Source organism: Mauremys mutica, chromosome 8, assembly GCF_020497125.1.
Source record: "Mauremys mutica isolate MM-2020 ecotype Southern chromosome 8, ASM2049712v1, whole genome shotgun sequence".
Classification (NCBI taxonomy): domain Eukaryota; kingdom Metazoa; phylum Chordata; order Testudines; family Geoemydidae; genus Mauremys; species Mauremys mutica.
The window spans coordinates 112,480,691-112,503,685 of record NC_059079.1 but is presented as its reverse complement, the minus strand read 5'-3'; positions in this window follow the sequence as shown (position 1 = coordinate 112,503,685).

Sequence of the window (22,995 nt, the reverse complement as noted above, 5' to 3'; positions counted from 1 at the left end):
CAAAATGAAGTGTAATGATATTCAAAGAATCACATATGTACTGAGTGCATATAACTTTCTGCTATCATTACTGTATCAGTTTTGGTCACTCTGTAATAGGTATGGTGACAATTTGGAGAAGTGGGTTGGATAATTTATGGGTTTTGGCTGATGTTATGAAATTATGAAATTGCCGTATCAGGGAATGCTTCCATATGGATGTGGAATCCACCATTTGCTGATAAGGCTGTAAGCCAGGGGTGGGCAAACTTTTTGGCCCGAGGGCCACATCTGGGTGGGGAAATTGCATGCAGGGACATAAATGTAGGACTGGGGCAGGGGGTTGGGGTGTGGGAGGAGGTGTGGTGTGCAGGAAGGGGTTCAGGGAAAGGGGTTGGGGCAGAGAAGGGGTGCGGGGTGCATGAGGGGTCTCAGGGAAGGGGGTTGGGATGCAGGAGGGGGCTCAGGACAAAGGTGCAGGGAGGAGTGTGGGAGGGGACTCAGGGCAGGGGGTTGTGGTGCAGGGGGTGTGGGGTGTTGGTGGGGGCTCAGAACAAGGGTTTGGGGTGCAGGAGGAGTGTGGCAGAGGGCTCAGGGCAGGAGGTTGGGGTGCAGGAGAGGGTTGGGGTGTGGGCTCCGGCCTGGCACTGCTTACCTGGAGTGGTGCCGGGGTGGAACTGGCACCCACAGGGGCCAGTGCAGGCTCCCTGTCTGCCTTGGCCTCATGCTGCTCCCGAAAGCAGCCAATGCCATGTCCCTGAGGCCCCTGGGAGAGGTGGGGGGCAGAAGGGTCCGTGTGCTGCCCTCGCCTGTGGGTACCTCCCCTGATGCTCCCATTGGCCGTGGTTCCCCATTCCTGGACAATTATTCAAAAAAGCAGCTTCCAGGGTGTGTCAAATGGTAATTACAGATTCAACCCAATCTCCTACACCTTCTGTATCTACAATGATAATTGATGTTGGTAATGATGACTCTGAGGCACTGCAAGATCCTGAAGTGCCTTCTGAATCATCAAAGATTAAATTATGTTCAGTAGAGTTTTAGTATTAAGTGTATTTTTAGTGATCTGGGTGTACACCATGCGCTGCCCATAGTGATATATAGTGTCATAAGATAACCTACTGTATAGATAACTTTTACCTGTATACCTAAGTGCTTCAAGAAGCCAAGCTCTCTGCAGTGCAGTACTACTACTACTATACTTTATCCATTTTATTGTATTCTAATTCTTTGAAAATTGGTATTCCATTGGTAAGGATAGCGCTTAGTTAACCAGAATTTTTGATTAACTGGCACCTCCCATTCTGTCAACATGCCAGATAACAAAACTATTACTGTATATTGTTCTTCGTTTTTGTTATGCAGGTGATTTGGTGGGGGAGCTGTGGAAAACAGTAAGAGAATTTGCCCTCTACCTTCATCTCTGTAATTACAGCTGATCTGTGTTGCAGAGTTGCTTCCTGGGAACTTGGCATTGGTGGTTTGCTGAGAATTCCGGAAAAGGGGGTTGACTGAGTGTCCTTTGTGACTGCTCTGTTCCAAGACTGATGTATATAATGAAAGTAAATAAGCAGCATACGGCCCAGGTACAGTGGGCAAGTAGATCAGTACATCTTGTACTATAAAAACTGCAATGTATCTCTCTCTTTTGAAGGACAAGATAGAGGAAATTAACCTTATTTAAAGCTCACTTACGAATGCATCTGGGTACAGGAGACCATCCTGAAGAAGTACACTCAATTCTGTTGTTGTCATTTTCTGCTATATACCCGGCATTACATTCAAATGTTCTTTTTCTTCTCTGGAAGAAGAAACTTGGCTTTACCCTCCCATTTTCTATGTTACCACATGAAATAGCTGAAAACAAAGTAAATACATAAACTCAGACATACTGCGTGTAATCTGAAATCTCTGGTTGTATATTCTGCTGATATTATTAAGCACCGCTTAATACATTTAAAGAGAATGAAAAAGGATTTAAACTTGGTTGGAGCCATTTAGAGAAGCTGAGGAAAGTCTTCTGGGTGAAACGAAATGAAAACTCTCCTAGTAAAGGTTTAAAATGAAAATACTCTCATGGGTAACTAACACTGGAATTACTAACAAAAGTTAATTAAGACATAAAAATAGGCAAAGCAGTTTATATAACATGAATTTTTTTAAACTGAGCTGTCACCATTGCTAATGAATCCTGCTTGCTGCCCTGATTTTCCCAAAATGCACTAATGCAAATATGGTTAGGCAGCATGGAACATATCGACAAACACACACAGTTGTGGTAGCAGAGAAGTTGCTGTAGGAACACTAGAGGTAAGTCAAATAATGGATTTTTCATCTTGGTGACAAAAAAATTTGAAGAAAAATGTTTTGGATTGAGCTAAAAATGCCCCCCTCCCAAAATTTGAAGCAAATAAAAATACCCCAATATTGTATTGGGTTGAACAAAATGTTTCATTCCAATTTTGAGCATTTTGTAACACTTTTAATTTTTAAAGTAAAATGCAAGAAAAATTTGAAACAAGGTTTTCTTTTTTTAAGAATAAAAAATTGTAACCAAAAAAAAAAAGTCCAGAGAAATGATTTAATTTTTTTGAGAATTGTTAAAGGTTTTTTTATTGAAACAATTTGGCAAAATCAACACAAATTTATGAAACGTTGCAGAGTTGCTAAATCTGCATATTTCACTGAAAGCAGTTTTGGTTGAATGATTTCACCCAGCTCTAATTAATAGAACTCACCTGTGGTTGGTGGAACTGGGTGAGATGAGCATGTCAAGACCATGTCACAATAACGTAGTGATGCTTAATCTATGTGAAATATTATGGAAAGGGGGCAGCAGTGATGCAAAGAATTGTGCATTTCTGGCATAGTCAGCTGGTATAAACTAACTAACAGCTAAATTTGGAGAGGAAGAATTTTCTGTATAGCTGTTACACATACAAAATGACAGTTACTCCGTTAGCATCTTCAAAAGAGGCTCTGCCCTTGAAGCAGTGTCACTGCTTTACCTTGCCCCTCAGTTGTACTACTAAGTCACCATCAGCTTTTTCTACCCCAATAGGCCTAGGTGGTGGTATGTGCTCAAAATCTTTTCCTTTCAGCTATCTCTCTACCTTAACATGGTCTTTTTACAAGTCTATATTTTATTTGTATCTTAACATCTTATCTAATGCAGTGGAGCACGCCCATAATACCAGAATGGCAGTATATCCAAGCTGCGTCATCTCTGTGCCTCAAAAGTTTGGCCTGCAATTTTAAAGTGCTGGTGTAGTGTAGTGCTGTGCCCTGGACTCTGTCCTTACCAATGTCTTTTAATGGCTGACCTCTTGTTTATAATCCCTTCACTGCTGGGCCCCACACTCTGTCAATATTGCACCACAGATGTATGCAAATTTTAATTTAAAAGGCAGTCTTAGTGGTTCAAAAAGATCAATATTGTCCAGTAATTCCCCTCCCACATGTTTCCTTGAACAAGTGAGCCAACTGACACCCATCCAGCTGTATGGGCTCCAGGTTAGTAAGGTTCCTAGGAGCTAGGACAGGTTTTAAATCTAAGTATTATGGTATCTGAACAAGACTGATCTAAACTAGGGTGAATACAATGATAGATCCCACTGCCCCTGATCTAATGCCTGTTGAAGTCAATGGCAGATCCTGCTGATTTTAATGGGTTTTAGATCATGCCAACTAAGTGGAGAGAAATTCAATGTAATGCAAAAGAAGCACTTACAATATATTGGACTGTATTCTTCATAAAAGTCACTTAAATTCTCTCTCTGTACCTTAATATTTAAGGTGAGGTGGTGGAGGAGATTAATACTCAGTCTCCAAAAGCATTTGTTGAGAGCAATATCCAGAGCCAAGTGCAACAGTTCATTAGCCTCAAAGTCCTTGGTTTACTTTGTTGGGCACTGAAATGATATTGCTGAGCTTTAGTGTCATTCATGTATCCTAGATTTTCTGTACTGTGCACTAAAATGATTAAAATATTCAATGGACCTAACTATATATAGTGAAACCTGTACTTATTAGGGAATCTTCTGTCTTAAGACCACCCTGAAGTATCCCCAGACATGTAGAGTTCAATCATCTTGTACCTTCATTAGGAGGTCACCCCCTGTTGAGCAAATAATTTTTTGTCAGTTACTTGAACAGTTTTTAAAAACAGGCTACACTGCAATTTGATACTGAGATCATGGGTTGGGACTGTCATCTTTTACTCAACCAAAAACAGCACGAAGAAACCACGCAAGCACAGCGGGGATCCCAAATAGCCATGTTTACAAAAAATATAACAGCATACAGGGCTTAACTACGAAGATACTGATGTTCTGACTGAATTCTGGTAGCTTCTAAAAGATAACAAAGTGAGCTCCACTAGAGAGCTCACAAAGTATTTAAATGGATACTACCCTGTACACTAGTGGGAGTCAGCCTGATTTTTCCCATGCCCACTAGTAGTGGGAGAGAGGAGAAGAAGGTTGATAGAGTGGGGAAGGAAATGGAAATAGAGTAAAATTCTGGACCCAAGGAAGGTTAATGAGAGTTTTTCCAATTGATTTTAGTGGAGTCTGGATTTCTTATAACAGTCAAGGCTTAAGGCCAGATTGCAAAGGTATTTAGGTGCCTAGTTCTTTTTGGTTTCAATGGGACTTAAGTGCCTATGTGCTTTGGAGTATTCAAGTAGGAATTTATCTGAATCTTTATGGACCTAAGTCTCACTGAAACCAAAAGCAGTTAGATGCCTAAATACCTTTAAAAACTGGCTCTTAATTGCTCTTTGTGAAATAGTCACACGTATGAAATACTTAAAGCTAGGCAAATATTTTTGAAAGCTGATTCATTAATACTTTTTCAAATAAAATCAGAGTTCATGTTTGCTGTTGAATGTGTATTGTTACATTTTTGTTAGACTCTTTCTGAATATTTGTTATTTGTGAAAACATCTTAAAGTTCTGCATGCTTTACAAGTTGGAACATAAATGGTTATGAAATTCACTTGATATGTGTTTTGTTAGTTTTTGCTATTTGTTACTCATTAACCTCTTTCTGAAATTTTTCAGTTATCAAATCAGTGAGCAGAAACAATATGGTGGTTTCCAAAAGGAGATTAGGAGTTGTCATGCATGATTTGACCAATAGTCCAGCTAGCGTAACATACTATTCCTGGCAGTGCTCAGTGCTTCAGGGGGAAGATTTAAGAAATCCCATAAAGGGCAATTACAGAATAATTTGCCCATAGGGGAAATTTCTTTCCAACCCCCTATAGTTGGATTTATGCCCCGAAGCATGTAGGTTTATATGTGCCCAATCTAATGTTCATTGATGGAAAGATTCCTTTTGACTCCAGTGGACATTGGAATAAGTAAAAACAACAAGGAGTCCTTGTGGCACCTTAGCGACTAACAAATTTATTTGGGAATAAACTTTCGTGGACTAAAACCCACCTCATCAGATGCATGGAGTGAAAAAGACAGTAAGGAGCATATATATATTCTAGCACATGAAAAGATGGGAGTTGCCTTACCAAGTGGGAGGGTCAGTGCTAACGAGCCAATTCAATTAAGGTGGAAGTAGCCTATTCTCAACAGTTGACAAGAAGGGGTGAATACGAGGGCAATGCAATCAAGGTGGCCCATTTCGAATAGTTGACAAGAAGATGTGAGTATCAGCAGAAGGAAAATTACTTTTTGTAATGAGCCATCCACTCCCAGTCTTTATTCAGGCCTAATTTGATCGTGTCCAGTTTAGAATAAGTGTTAATCTAGCTAATAAAAAAACCAAGGAGTCTGGTGGCACCTTAAAGACTAACAGATTTATTTGGGCATAAGCTTTTGTGGGTAAAAAACCTACTCCTTCAGATGCATGGAGTGAAAATTAAAGATGCAGGCATCATTATACTGACACAAAGAAAAGGGAGTTACCTCACAAGCAGAGAACCAGTGTTGACAGAGTCAATTCAGTCAGGGTGGATCATAGAATATCAGGGTTGGAAGGGACCTCAGGAGGTCATTTAGTCCAACCCCCTGCTCAAAGCAGGACCAATTCCCAGACAAATTTTTACCCCAGTTCCCTAAATGACCCCCTTAAGGATTGAATTCACAACCCTGGGTTTAGCAAGCCAATGCTCAAACCACTGAGCCTTGGATGTCGTCCACTCCCAATAATTGATGAGGGGGTGTCAATTCCAGGAGAGGTAAAGTTGCTTTTGTAGTGAGCCAGCCACTCCAGACTCTATTCAGGCCCAAATTAATGGTGTTAAATTTGCAAATGAATTTTAGTTCTACAGTTTCTCTTTCAAGTCTGTTTCTGACATTTTTTTGTTCAAGTATGGGTACTTTTAAATTTGTTATAGAATGTCCAGGAAGATTGAAGTGTTCTCCTACTGGCTTTTGTATGTTACTATTCCTGATGTCTGATTTGTGTCCATTTATTCTTTTACGTATTCTTCATCCGGTTTGGCCAATGTACGTGGTAGAGGGGCATTGCTGGCACATGATGGCATATATCACATTAGTAGATGTGCAGGTGAATGAGTCCCTGATGGTGTGGCTGATGTGGTTGGGCCCTCTGATGATGTAGCTAGACTAGTTATGGGGACAGAGTAGGCAACGAGGTTTGTTACAGGGATTGGTTCCTTGGTTAGTGTTTCTGTGATATGGCGTGTAGATGCTGGTGAGTATTTGTTTCAGGCTGGGGGGTTGTCTGTAAGTGAGGACTGGCCTGCCTCCCAAGGTCTGTGAAAGTAAGAGATTGTTTTCCAGGATAGGTTGTAGATCGTTGATGATGTGCTGGAGAGGGTTTAGCTGGGGACAGTACATGATGGCCTGTGGTGTTCTGTTATTTTCCTTGTTGGTCCTGTCCTATAGTAGATGACTTCTGGGTACCTGTCTCGTTCTGTCAATCTGTTTTCTCACTTCACCAAGTAGGGATTGTGGTTTTAAGAATTCTTGATAAAAATCTTGTAGGTGTTTGTCTTTGTCTGAGGGATTGAAGCAAATTTGGTTGTATCTTAGGTCTTGGCTGTAGACAATGGATCGTGTGATGTGTCCTGGATGGAAGCTGGAGGCATGTAGGTAAGTATAGCAGTCAGTAGGTTTCCAGTATAGGATGGTGTTTATGTGACCATGACTTATTTGTACTGTAGTGTAGTGTCCAGTCCACAAAAGAGTGGATCTCTTGTGTCGACTGGTCCAGCTGAGGTTGATGGTGGGGTGGAAATTGTTGAAATCCAGGTGGAATTCTTCAAGGGCCTCCTTCCCATGGGTCCGTATGATGAAGATGTCATCAAAGTAGTGCAAGTAGAGGAGGGGCGCTAGGGGATGAGAGCTGAGGAAGCGTTGTTCTAAATCAGCCATAAAAATGTTGGCATACTATGGAGCCATGTGGGTACCTATAGCAGTGCCATTGTAACTGTTGGATGCTCTCATTATTATGGAGGTGCTGGTCATGGCTCCATAGTTAAGGTGGTGTTGGAATTTGTACTGAAAGCAGGACTAAACCCCCTTTATTACATAGTTTAAATAGTTATTTTGCACTAAACGTGGCTCAGTTTTTCTTCATAGGCTAATTGAAATTTCTACATCATTTCCTTGACAACTGGTATTTTCAGGTTTATTTTGAAAGTCTTTATAGCTAAAATATTAGCAAGATATTTTTTGCAAAGTTAGCATAATGTATCTGTGCAGATAGAAAGAGACTATTGCGTGTTGTAAGAGAACTAGGGGACGTGATTACTGAAGTCAGGGAATAAAACTTTTACAAGGACACTCCCAGGAGGCATTTGTGAGTGAATGTAGCTTAATGCAACAGAAAACACCAGCTACCATTATAAATGTGTCTGGTCTGTTTCTGAGGCCTGGTCTACACTACGCGTTTAAACCGGTTTTAGGAGCGTTAAACTGATTTAATGCCACACCCGTCCACACTAAGAGGCCCTTTATATCGATATAAAGGGCTCTTTAAACCGGTTTCTGTACTCCTCCCCAACGAGAGGAGTAGCGCTAATATCGGTATTACCATATCGGATTAGGGTTAGTGTGGCCGCAAATCGATGGTATTGGCCTCCGGGCGGTGTCCCACAGTGCACCACTGACCACTCTGGACAGCAATCAGAACTCGGATGCAGTGGCCAGGAAGACAGGAAAAGCCCCGCAAACTTTTGAATATCATTTCCTGCTTGCCCAGCGTGGAGCTCTAATCTGCACGGGTGGCGATGCAGTCCCAAATCCAAAAAGAGCTCCAGCATGGACTGTATGGATGTGATCGCTGTATGGGCAGACAAATCTGTTCTATCAGAGCTCCATTACAGATGACGAAATTCCAAAGCATTTAAAAAAAATCTCCAGACAGAGGGCACAGCAGTGACTCAGCACACTGCTGCGTGATAAGCGTAATGGAAAGCCAAAGAATCAAATGGACGCTCATGGAGGGAGGGAGGGGGGACTGAGGACACAAGCTATCCCACAGTTCCTGCAGTCTCCGAAAAGCATTTGCATTCTTGGCTGAGCTCCCAATGCCTGTAGGGTCAAACACATTGTCCGCGGTGGTTCAGGGAATAGCTCATCAATTTACCGCCCCCCACCCCCAGAAGGAAATGGGAAAAAAATAGTCTCTTGACTCTTTTAAATGTCACCCTATGTCTACTGAATGCTGCTGGTAGATGCGATGCTGCGGCACTAAACTGTAGCATCCTCGCCCCCCCTCCTTGGTAGCTGATGGTACAATATGACTGATATCCATCATCATCATCAGCCTTGTGGCAGATGGTATAGTACAGAAAGACTGGTATCCATCCTCATCATCAGCCCATGAGTGCTACTAGTTCCCAGTAGATGGTACAGAACGGCTGGTAACCGTCTTCATCATAGCAACAGGGGGCTGAGCTCCATCAGCCCCCGCCCTTCATGTGTAAAGAAAAGATTCTGTTCTGCCTGGACTATCATAGCAGCGGGATGCTGGGCTCCTCTCCCGCACACTGCTTAATGTCCTGTCTGGACTATCATAGCAGGTGGAAGCTGCCTTCCCCTCATTTTATCTCACTAACAAGTCACTGTTTCTTATTCCTGCATTCTTTATTACTTCATCACACAAATAGGGGGACACTGCAATGGTAGCCCAGGAAGGCTGGGGGAGGAGGGAATCAACAGGTGGGGTTGTTGCAGGGGCACCCCCTGTGAATGGCATACAGCTCATCATTTCTGCGGGATCTGACACGGAGTGGCTGTGCTCTCTGGTTCTCTGATACACTTGTTCTCTAGTACACTTGCCCCATATTCTAGGCAGGACTGATTCTATTTTTAGATACCATAAAGGAGGGATTGACTCAGGGAGTCATTCCCATTTTTGTCTTTTGCGCCCCCGGCCGATCTCAGCCAGGGGCACCTATGACAGCAGCAGATGGTACAGCACAGAAGGACTGGTAACCGTCATCTCATTGCCAATTTACAATGGCATGGTAGATGGTACAGAACGGCTGATAACCATCTCTGCTATCATGCAAAAGCAAATGAATGCTGCTGTGTAGCGCTGCTGAATTGCCTCTGTCAGCGGCATCTAGTACTCCCACGGTGACAGTGACAAAAGGCAAAACAGGCTCCGTGGTTGCCATGCTAATGGCGTCTGCCAGGGCAATCCAGGGGAAAAGGGCGCGAAATGATTCTCTGCCATTGCATTCCCAGAGGAAGGAGTGACTGACGACATTTACCCAGAACCACCTGCGACAATGATTTTTGCCCCATCAGGCACTGGGATCTCAACCCAGAATTCCAAGGGGCAGGGGACTGCGGGAACTATGGGATAGCTACGGAATAGCTACCCACAGTGCAACGCTCCAGAAATCGACGCTAGCCTCGGACCGTGGACGCACACCGCCGAATTAATGTGCTTAGTGTGGCTGCGTGCACTCGATTTTATACAATCTGTTTTACTAAACCGGTTTATGTAAAATAGGAATAATCCCGTAGTGTAGACATACCCTGAGATGCTGATACAGCAGAGCTATCCTGTTCTGCTGCTACTATTGACATGTATTGCACAAAAAGGAAAGTTGTTAAAATGAAAGACATGCCCTTAGCTGATAGATAGCAAATGTCTTGTAAAACTTATTGCTACAATATTTGAAAAAGTATAGAGAAAAGTTTGATATAAATTATTTCAGAAGTCTTCTTTAATAGAGAGTTCTGTGACTTAGAACCTAAAGGTCTGTTTATCTTGGGCCATCCAGCCAGCTTCTGACATCAAGATGCATCAATGTGATGCCATATTGTAGAAGTCAGTGAGCCCTAACTGAGACCTGATTTTCAGAGGTACTGAATGCCCACCATTCCTATTAAGTTTATTTGGAGCTGTGTAGACTCAGCACTTTTGAAAATTAGGCTTCTAGTTTAATAATTCCTGTCCATATTAGTTATGGAGAAAAATCCTTTCAAATAAGAACTTTGTGCTAGACTCAATAGCTTCATTCATCATTTTCTTGTATGACCTCCTTCCTCCACAGATTTTTAGTGAGAATTGCAGCAAATTGAACAAAAACCTTGTACATTGGGAGAGAAAGTCTTGGGGGTCTGACTCATTACTGAGTTATTCTAGGTTTGTGTACAGATAACTTCACAACCAATGAATTTATAATGGCATAAAACTGGAGTAGTCCAGTGGTGAATCAGCCCCTTCATATTAATTCATTATATTTGAAAACTTTATTTAAAATATGGAGTGCTATATATTTACTGGTACACTCCAACTGCCTTATGCTGGTCTGGCAATGAAAAGCAGCCATAAACCTGGTTTAATCTATCATTTAAACTGGGATTACAGATTTTTTTTTGTCAATGGAGCAGTGAAAAGCAACTGGTGATTCAAGCCCAGAATAAGTAGTGGTGTTGAAGTTGTTCTTCCTAATACTACGAGAGAACAATGATTCTGACTGGCTTTTATACAGAGTGCTGATCCAGAGTTTGGTATAAGCAGAGCTCCATAGTAAAGATATCTGTTTCAGAGCTTTTCTACTATTATTTTGTGTTCCTGTGCAAAGCAATAGATAAGAAACTTAATAGAATGGGGAAAGAAAAAGCCACAGAGAAAATATTATTTCTTTCTCTAGATTGATGTTTTGGGTTATTCTGTGTATTGGAACAACAGGAAGTCCCTTATATTGTTTCAACTGTAATAACATCACATATCCCATTGATGCAGAATACTACTATATTTTAAAATTTTATATTTTGGTTACTACCTTTTGGTAAGATATCAGATGCTCAGTCAAACAAATGTTTGGGAGTGTTAGGCAGATGGATTGAGCAAAGAAATCCCTCCCTGTGAAGGTAAATGTTAATCTTTTTCATACCAATTTTTATTATACGACTCCCTATCTTGTATTATGAGAGAGAATAAATAGCAGACATGGGCGCCAACTTATATGGGCTCGTGGGGCTAAAGCCCCAGGAATATTGACAATCAGGGGCTCTGCTCCACCAATATTTGGAGCTAGGTTTCTCCCCTGCTTGGAGCGCAGGGGAGTCAGAGGTCTCTGGGCTGCCTGCAACCGCGGGGAGCCTAGAGTCTTTTAAATCCCAGCCACGCCGGGAGTCAGAGAGCTCTGCGCTGCCCGCTGTGGCGGGGAGCCCAGAGCCCTTTAAATCCCAGCCGCGGCAGGGAGTCAGAGGGCTCTGCGCTGCCTGCAGCCACGGTGAGCCCAGAGCCCTTTAAATCTCAGCCGCAGACGGGAGTCAGAGGGCTCTGCGCTGCCCGCAGGGGCAGGGAGCCCAGAGCCCTTTGAATCCCAGCTGCGGCGGCGGCTGGGATTTAAAGGGCTCAGGGCTCCCCGTGGCTCCCAGTAGCCCAGAGCCCTTTGAATCCCAGCCCCTGGCCGCTGATTGCCCCCTCCCCAGACCCCTGTCCCAACTGCCCCCCAGGACCCCCACCCCCTATCTAAGCACCACTGGTCCTTGTCCCCCAATTACCCCCTCCCGAGACCCCTGCCCCTAACTGCCCCTTGGGACCCCAGCCCCTATCTAAGCCTCCCTTCTCTTTGTCCCCAACTGCCCCCTCCTGAGACCCCACCCCACTTCCCCCCAGGACCCTACCCCCTACCTGTCCCCTGATAAACCTCCTGGACTCCCATGCCTATCCAATTGCTGCCTATCCCCTGACTGCCCCTCTGAACCTCTGCCCCATCCAACCCCCCCTGCTCCTTGTCCCTTGACTGCCCCCTGGAACTCCCTACCCCTTCTCCAACCCCCAAACCGCTTACTGTGCCACTCAGACCAGAGTGTCTGGCTCCGTGCAGCTCCAGATAGTTGCTGCCATGCTCCCCCATGGAGCCCACAGCCCTCTCCCACCCCCAGCTCCTGCCTTCCAGATTTGAACACCTCAAAATTCAGGAGTGCTCAAGCTCGGTTTGGGCAGCTTTTACTTCATTTCTCACAAATCAGTTTCCCCTGCAAGGTGCCAACTGAAGGTGTTGGAGAACAGAGAGATCGGGTGGCCTCCTAATGCCTGGAAAAGAGACAAAGGCCAGAGGAGGGAGTGTCAGTGCCTGTGCGGACTTCTGGGAAGTGCATGGTGTGGAAAGGGATGCTGTGATGCTTTGGAACAACTCCATATAAAGCCAGTCAGGACTCTGGGGGAGCCTCCTCTCTCGGAGCAGACTGTCTCCAGGGCAAGAAGCTTACATCTTCCTGGGTCTGACCTCAGAGCATTCAGCTTGCCTTTCCACATCATGCACTTTCCACAGCGAGTCTGCCCAGGTGGGTCCTGGGGCAACCAGAGGTCCCTGCACCCCAACTCCGCAGTCAGATGTGACTCTCAGCCAGACAGTAAAACAGAAGGTTTATTAGATGACGGGAACACAGTTTAAACAGAGCTTGTTGGTACAGAAAACAGAACCCCTCTGTCAGGTCCATCTTTGGGGGTGGGGAGCCCAGAACCAAGTTCTGGGTCTCTCCCCATTTTCCCAGCCAGCTCCAAACTGACACTCCCTCCTCTGGCCTCTGTGTCTCTTCCGGACAAGGAGGCCACCTGATCTCTTTGTCCCCAACACCTTCAGTTGGCATCTTGCAGGGGAAACTGAGGCACTCACACAGTATTCAGAGAAAACATTAAGAACATTCCCACTTCATCACAACAGGTGCAACAAAATATAATACTGTATATTGAAGAAGGCAAGTGCTGCTTCTGACTTTCCACTTTTAATTGACCCTTGTAATCTTGTGGCACTGACGCGTAGTAGCTTCATTTTATATCAGCTTACAGCTTACAGCTTACAGGGAGCAGGGGGGCACCACCATTTTGGGCCCCACCAAAAATTATACAAACCTGCCACCTATGATAGCAGATTATTTATCATTCATTATTTAAAATACATCTATCCCATTCCCTCTTATTCATCTCTCAAAATTACAGTCCCATTTTTTCAATCTCTTCATATGGAAGCCTTTTCCATGGCCGCCATCATTGTTGTTACTTCTCTCTAGACCTCTTCTTTCTTTCATATATAAAACTTCATATAACTATATATACATAATTTCTGTTTGTTTATAAATGTGTGTAAGTATGTGTACACATACACACACGTCTACATATATAAAAAAGATATCTGTTTATCTATCTGCTGAGGGAATTCTGTGCTACTGTGTGCATAATTAATGAGCCCCACAGATTTTTAATTTTTTGCACAGAAAAAAGTTTCTGTCAAAATGTTGCTGCAGTTTGGCCTTTTTCCCACCAGAGGGCACTGTAGTGATAGAACAAAGCAGCAGCTCCGGGACAGCTAAGGAAGAGAGAGCCTGACTTCTTCATAGCACCTGTTAGGCCAGGTCAGAAAACAGGGGCTATGGGGAGACAGACAGTGTGATGTGCTGGGGGGGTTAGACAGGGGCTCATAAGGGCCAGTGCGGTAGGACAGACTGGCGCACGGGCTGAATGGGAGCGGAGGCACAGGGACATGGGGGGAGGGAGATGCAGGGACACATGGTGATGGGGGAGGGGGTGCAGAGCTACATAGGGACAGGAGGTGGCCGACTGGGGGCACAGACATATGGGGACAGGGGAAGGGGGTACAGGGCCACATCAGATTGGGGAGAGGGAGTGTCTGAGTGGGGTGGAGCGACACATGTGGACAAGGGTGCAAGGACACATGGGAGTGCAGGAACACATGGGGCCAGGAGCAGATGTGCCTGATTAAATGGGAGAGGCTAGGGGTCAGCCAGGGTCTGCACGGGAGATGCGCCCTAACAATTCCCCTCCCCCACAAAACAACCCCTGGTCCATACTTTTCCCACCCATACCGAACAACCCTCCAAGTTCACACCCAGGCTCCTTCCCTGCAATTTACTTCCCTCTCCCTCAGCTCCTCTGTTACCCCCAACTCCCCCAGGTCTTTGCACTGCTTCTGAGGGGTGCACAAAATATGGTTCTGTATTGTAGTTTACATGAATTATTACTCAGAGTTTTGCATTAGTATGCCTAGTAAGGAATCTATTTGTCAAAAAACATTTCCTGAATCTTTTTTTGGTCTGTATTATTACAGACGTACTTGCTAACAGGTATTTTGAAATAAATGACCAAAAATAATTGAAATTGTTGTGATTATATTGTGTCATTTTGACAAATAATGTCTGCAGTATTTTGCAGAATTTTAAAATATTGTGCACACAATTTTTTATTTTTTGGTGCAGAATTTCCCCAGGAGTAATATCTATCTATCTATGCACAATCAGTAAACAGAATATATATATATATGTATATAATAATTATACATATATATATATATGTATATATATAATTTTTTCTCCTTATGCATCATTGTGACAGTTGAGATCAGCTGGAGCACTGTTGCAGACAGTCACTTGATGTGCACTTTTGATGGTTGGAGGCAGGACATTCTTGGATGTGGAGGGTGTACGACTATGGTGCTCACTCCCTGTGGTGGTAAGTCAGTGCTTTGTTGCTGATGTTCAGTGAATGGTGCAAGGCTCATCAATTCAGCCAAAAGTGCTTTGTTTAATTGAAAGCACTTTTCTCCTTTTCTTTTCTCCCTTTTGCTGTCAGGTTATTTCAGTGACTGAGAGTTACATGTGTTTCTTGAGTAATGTTCACTGGTACTGTGGTGATAGATGAAGTATCAATTATTAAAATAGATGAAGTGTGCAAAGTCACAAGTAAGGCGTTCATTAGTAAGCAGAATAATTTTACAAAATCTTAGAACTTTTCCTTACACCCAACAGTAACAATAATGTCTGTGCAGCTATTGCAGCTCCAGCATGTGAAAAGCCACTTGCTGTTGATTTTGGAGGGATTGTTAGTGGTGAGCAATCAGTGTATTGGGAGAGTGACAAAGTGCAGTACAAGTGAAATCCTGGATACACCCTGATGGGACCTGAATGGATCACATGCAGTGGGAAAATCTGGACACCCACACCACAGTGTCTGGATAAGAGGAACTGTTTCTTTGTTCTTTCCTATAGGTTGGTTCTTTAGAGATGCACCCAAACCAAATTTCCAAATCTAAGCACTCTCAAAACTAGATGAGTGGTTCCTGAATTTGGATTTAAATGTCATGGCTGATCTCTAATGGACAAAACATGATCACTGCATCCAAATATCCCTGATCTGGATCTGCATTTTGTGGCTTGAAACCATGTCTAATCTCTAGGATTTTCTATTAATGAGATCTTTGCAGCTAATTTGAAAGTTCCAAATAGCATGAAATGATGAATTACAGAATGAACCCAGCATGCCAAGCTCTGAATTAGGTGGGTCTGTGTTATACTCTTGTAATAATTTCTAGATTTAGTTTTTAACAATGCAACAGAATTTCCCCCATTTGATTAAATTCCATGAAACAAATGTTTGTTATAAATAACCCTGACCGTGTGTATTGACACAGAAATTGAATACCGGTTAAAAATAACCATGACAACGAATGTGAAAGGGAAACTGCATTGTATCGTCATCAGAAGGGGATAGAGCTTCAGCATTAGGGTCTGTGATGATTCCTTATGAGTCGGTGTCCCCTGCATAGCTGCATTTTTATGCACGTTATGTTCATATTATGTACATTTTCACTGCTTTCCTTCCTGCATAGCAATGGAAAAGCCAGTGATTGGGAAGGTCTGCTAACTACATATGCCTACATACAAATGGGATAGTACTATGTTGGGCATGCAGCAAGATTAAAAACAGCAGCCAGTGGTATAAAGACGTGAGATATATAATGTATCTGCAAAGATGCATATAATCACCACTGTTTGGTTAAAAATTCTAAAACAGCACTAGGAAGTCATATATTTTATAGAGCCACTAATGTTTGTATTAGAGTTATGTTGTGGATTATATATTTGATGCAATTCAGTAATCTAATGAGTTTTGACCCCTATCCCTTGCCAGGCTAGCACTATAATATAAACTAGAATGAACACAGGTCCCCAATACATCAAACTTGCACACTAATGCACAACCTTAACAGTGATCTCCTATGCTCTTACATAAATTATACAAACAGACTGGCACATCTGACCATCAGACTTTCTTCCTCAACACTGCTAAGGTTTTGCGTTAAATGCAAGTTTGATGAAGCTGGGAAATGTAATGTTTTTGGTTAATGTTGGAGATGAAAGTGAAAGGCTTATGGAGCGCAGGAGCATATATCAATAGCACTGTAGGCAATATCAAAGTGGAAACATTAACAAGTTTTCCACCTGAACTTATTTCCATGCTTCAGATTTTGGATGGATGGGGTGTGTTCTGCTGCCACCTTAACTGTAACTAAATGTAGGTTTTGCTTGTTAATTAATTTTCTGGATTTGTTATTGTCCATTTAAATCTGTGCTTGCCATGTGCACATATATTCTGTTAAATGATTAGGTTGTTACTATTTTTTATTTACTTTGAGGGCATTTTAAGGCCTCTTTTCATGTCATTTGCCTGATGCACATATTATTAGTGCAGAAGAGTGGAAGATGGAGGCCTTCCCATCAGTGAATGGCTAATTCAATAAGTATTGGAAAATATGAATCTATCTACAGGATGGAGAAACATATAGCCTTCCTTAGGTCTCAGTCTTGTTCCCACTGACTTCAAACAGGAACAAAAGTAGACCCTATATCCAAACTTGAGGTTCACTCCTGCAACTCTTACGCTCAGAAGTGTTCCTTTCATTTTCATCTTTCTTTTTCCTTGTCAGCTTTGTGAATTTTATAGCTGCATTTATAAATATTATTTAACTTAGACTTGAATTAAGATATTGGGTCTGATTCTCCAGTGTCATGCGCCTTACATAACGCTTTACACCCTGCAGAGGGAGTACAAAACAGAACTGTTTTACATCCTTTGCACAGAGATAAATGGGCGTAGAAGGTACAAGGCATTGGAAAATCAGGTCCTGTCATTTTCAGATTTTTTTGGTCTAGCACCTTGTAGCCTCACTAAACAGCCACGGGAGGCAAAAAAATTGCTTCTCTCCAATGGCCGAAGATGTGCACAGCTGATTCAAGTCAACTACACAGTGGAATTTACATGCAGTGAAGGATACACCCTCACAACCCCTGCAGTCAGGAAGTGTGTTAATGGGCACATGGACTTGCCTTCATGTATCTCTGGTAAATCTGCACCGTATTCTGATCATTTTAGTTTCTCAGTTGTATTTGATCTCTCATGTACAGTCATTTGTGTATGTAGCCTGTACTGCACTGTGTGTGTACTGGACTGTGGCCCCTACCCCTTCCATTAAAGATAGAAGTTATGTCTGCATGCTAATCCTTATCATGCATATTCACTGTGATACCATCTTTAATTACGTTACCAGATATTGTATTTTCCACCGGGCTACTGCCTCATTCAGGGCGAAACTCATTGCTGTGCTGAGGGTCCTGCACAGGATAGGGCTTAAGCAATGAGCCTTATGCTTCTCCTCTGTACTGGAGTGACTGTAACCCTCAATGAGCAGATTAGAGCTGAATGAGAATATATTGTGTAGCAAATGAGTGCAGGGTACACTAGACCACTGTAACCAGTGGTTTCCCCAGGAATTGAAATTAGGGGGGGTGTTCGAATTTACAGGGGGGGTGTCAGGACCAATGAGATATATAAAAAAGATACGAATAAAGTAAATGTTTTGTTAGGATTATGCAAATTTAACATAAGAATAATGCAAGTTACACCAAAACACATAACAGGTCTAGATTTCTAAAAAACCATACATTTAAAAAAAAAGTATTTAATTTAAATTGACTTTTGAAAAGTAAGCCATCATGGGGTAAGAGGAAAGTCCTCTCATGGATCAGTAACTGGTTAAAAGATGGGAAACAAAGGGTAGGAATAAATTATCAGTTTTCAGAATGGAGAGAGATAATTAGTGGTATCCCTGAGGGGTCTGTACTGGGACCAGTGCTGTTCAACATATTCATAAATGATCTGGAAAAATGGGTAAACAGTGAGGTGGCAAAATTTGCAGATGATATAAAACTGTTCAAGATAGGTAAGTCCCAGGCAGACTGTGAAGAGTTACAAAGGGATCTCATGAAACTGGGTGGCTGGGCAACAAAAATGGCAGATGAAATTTAATGTTGATAAATGCAAAGTAATGTACATTGGAAAACAATCTCAACTATACATACAAAATGAAGGAGTCTGAATTAGCTGTTAACACTCAAGAAAGAGATCTTGGAGTCATTGTGGATAGTTCTCTGAAAACATCCACTCAGCGTGCAGCGGCAGTCAGTGATTCCCAACATTCTGTTTGCTTTTTTAAAAAGAACAGGAGCACTTGTGGCACCTTAGAGACTAACAAATTTATTTGAGCATAAGCTTTCGTGGGCTACAGTCCACTTCATCGGATGTAGCCCACGAAAGCTTATGTTCTTTTTGCAGTACAGACTAACATGGCTGCTACTCTGAAACCTTTGCTTTTTAAAGAAAGTGATAGATAATAAGACAGAAAATATCATATTGCCTCTATATAAATCCATGGCACATGTACACCTTGAATACTGTGTGCAGATCTGGTTACCTCATCCCAAAAAAGACATACTGGAAATGCACAAAGTACAGAGATGGGCAACTAAAATGATTAGGGGTATGAAATAGGAGAAGAAATTAAAATGACTGGGAATATTCAGCTTAGAAAAGAGATGACTAAGGGGGGATATGCTAAAGGTCTATAAAATCTTGACTGATGTGAAGAAAGTGAACAAAGTAAATGTTTTGTTAGGATAATGCAAATTTAACATAAGAAAAATGCAAGTTACACCATAACAGATCTAGATTTCTAAAAAAATATATAATTTTAAAAAAATGTATTTAATTTAAATTGACTTTTGAAAAGTAAGCCATTATGGGGTAAGAGGGAAGATCCTCTCATGGATCAGTAACTGGTTAAAAGATGGGAAACAAAGGGTAGGAATAAATTATCAGTTTTCAGAATGGAGAGAGATAAATAGTGGTATCCTTGAGGGGTCAGTACTGGGACCAGTCCTATTCAACATATTCATCTGGAAAAATGGGTAAACAGTGAGGTGGCAAAATTTGCAGACGATACAAAACTATTCAAGATAATTAAGTCCCAGGCAGACTGTGAAGAGCTACAAAGGGATCTCACACAACTGGGTGACTGGGCAACAAAATGGCAAATTAAATTCAGTGTTGATAAATGCAAAGTAATGCACATTGGAAAGCAATCTCAACTATACATACAAAATGATGGCATCTGAATTAGCTGTTAACACTCAAGGAAGAGATCTTGGAGTCATTGTGGATAGTTCTCTGAAAACATCCACTCCATGTGCAGCAACAGTCACAAAAGCAAACAATGTTGGGAATCATTAAGAAAGGGATAGATAATAAGACAGAAAATATCATATTGCCTCTATATAAATCCATGGTATGTGCACACCTTGAATAGTGTGTGTAGATCTGGTCACTCATCCTAAAAATATATATTGGAATTGGAAAAGGTACAGAGATGGGCAACTAAAATGATGAGGGGTATGAAACAGGAGGAGAGATTAAAGTGACTGGGAATTTTCAGCTTAGAAAAGAGATGACTAATGGGGATATGATAAAGGTCTACACAATCTTGACTGGTGCGAAGAAAGTGAATAAGGAAATTTTATTTAATTCTTCACATAACACAAGAACTAGCAGTCACCCAATGAAATTAATAGGCAGCAGATTTTAAAAAAACAAAAGAAAGTATTTCTTCACACAATATAAAGTCAACCCAGGGAACTCTTTGCCAGGGGATGCTGTGAAGACCAAAACTATAACAGGATTTTAAAAAGAACTAGATAAATTCCTGGAGAACAGGTCCATCTGTGGCTATTAGACAGGATGAGAGGGTCCCTAGCCTGTTTGCCAGAGGCTGGGAATGGGCAACAGGGGATGGATCACTTGATGATTCCCTGTTCTATTCATTCCCTCTGAAGCACCTGGCCTTGACCACTGTTGTAAGACAGGGTACTGGGCTAGATGGACCATGGGTCTGACCCAGTATGACCATTCTTATGTAAAAATTAATTATAATAAAAATGTTTAGTACAGAAACTCCCCAACATAATGACCTCCCAAGATAGCAACAATGTGAGATAACAACCTTGGAAAATACTGCATTTTAAAAATCTTGGCCTACTGGGAAACATATTTATATAAGTTTCCATTCCCAGTCACAAATCCAGCATTCTGGAGCAAAGTGACTAAAATATAGTCCAACAAACAAATGTTTATTTAACATGCCCCTCACTTTTCCCTCCACCGCACTCCACTCACCGGTGTTGTCCTTGGTCAGTGGAGACTCAGAGTTCAGAGGTGCTTTCACGTGAGTACACCTTCCAGGTGGGGGACAAAAAGGCACAGTTCGCTCTGGCCACGGCTGTTCGTTGTGCCACCGTTCACTCCACCGCTCTGTTGCCAATGGCCCTGCACAGTCACCTTCTGCTGTCACCTACCACTGTGACCACTGCGAGTTGGTCTCTTGAGGTTCCACCAGCTCTCAGTGATTTCAGCTGAGCTCTCAGTGCGGGAACCTCGCTGCTAGTACAGTCTGGGCTGTCTCTTACACAAAAACACTGTACCCACAGGAACACTGTCCCCACAACAGGACTAAGCACTTAGACCTGATTGTCAGTGATTTCAACTGCAGTGGTCACTTAACAGAACAAAAGACTATCTATTGGAGCCTAATCAGCTCTGTCTTTAAACAGTGGAGAGGGACAGGTCCCCACCCTCTCTCTTGATGCCTTCAAATCATCACAGGCTAAGCACAGTTCTACTGCCCTTTACTCATACAATAAGAACAACATTTCATCCCTTTTCCCCCCACATTCAAGTGGTTTGTAATCCAACCCAAGCCAAAATCTATCACTTGGACAACACAGCTCTGTTTGCTGGATACCTAGGTAGATTAGGTGTGAATGTAAATATAATCTGGCCCTGAAGCCTTAGCCCCAGCTCATCGCTAGCTGTCAGGGAGAGCTCATTTAGGCCATGGCTACACTTACAAATTTGCAGCGCTGCAGCAGGGTGTGAAAACACACCCTCTCCAGCGCTGCAAATTGCGGCGCTGCAAAGCGCCAGTGTGGTCAAAGCCCCAGCGCTGGGAGCGCGGGTCCCAGCGCTGTACGTTATTCCCCACAGGGAGGTGGAGTACGGACAGCGCTGGGAGAGCTCTCTCCCAGAGCTGGCGCTTTGACTAAACTTAGCACTTCAAAGCGCTGCCACGGCAGCGCTTTGAAGTGCAAGTGTAGCCATAGCCTTAGACTTTGCTTACAAATCAGCATTTGAAATTATTAGGTTGGCCAACATCACCAAAATGAATGCACTGACATCATAAAAAAACAGCTGTATAAGGAAGCAAGGAAGCTAGTCTATGTTCATACTTTTCAAATCTATTATACTTTTTCAGATACACATGTTTTATCATACACTATATAAGCTTTTAAAGTGTGTATTAATGTTTCAGTTTAAATTCAGATTTCCAAACAGTCACTAAATTGGTATGTAACTAGCTCACAAAACTAGGGGGGGTGTTGGGAAAATTCAGGGGGGGTGTACACCCCCCCTGGGGGGGTGTAGGGAAATCACTGACTGTAACTGTAGTAGTTGAATAATGTTAGTGAGAAAATCGGGGACCAATTACGCCCTTAATATTGTGCCTAATTCTAACACACGCACATACACTGCACATGGGGTATCTTGTCATGACTTCAGTAACACTAGACAAGGAGGCCTGAGAATTTTTCATATGTCATAAAAAGCCAAAAATGAACCATTTTTACCTAAGATTGTCATAATTGTCATTTTTTCTTTAGAAACAGGAAAAAATTGTATCCATCCACCTATTGTTGAGAATGGAGATTTAGCTACTTTATCTGAAAAAGAATACACATCTGGCTCCTCTATGGAATTCAAATGCCAAAAGGAAAGGACAGAACAGATCTTTCTGCAAGAATGGAATCTGACAAAAGCACCAGTTTGTTTAGGTAAAACTTCATAATGTTTTCTTAGGCCTTGAGAGCTTTTTAGTGTTTCACTGGACCCAGTTGATCTCTTGTGTAAATCATAATTTCAGTGTGCTTACCTGGGGTTTACCAAGACCACTATTCTCTTTTGCTTATATAACATGCTGTTTAAATTCCTCATTTTCTGCAGAACTGCATTTCACAAGATTCTGTGGTGCAGTAGGATAAACATGTAAACTGCAGTATGTAACAATATTTTTCTTTTTCTTATTTTAGAGCCATGTGCTATGTCAGTGAAAGAACTGGAAAACCGGATGGTAGAGTTGAATGGGAGAGCAAATGAGAACTTATTGCAATGTGTGTAACATATACTCCCTTAGGGTCACTGCATTTTAGGCAGAGCAGACGGAGGATAACTGCACAATGGAGGTGAAACTATTGTGTAATGTTACAATGGCTGTGAAAGTGGATGAAAGCGGCAGCAGATAGAGGATCTCCAATCGTCATGGTGTCCATGCCATTGGTTTCAAGTCTTCTATCTGTCAAGGTTAGTGTGGTGACTGTG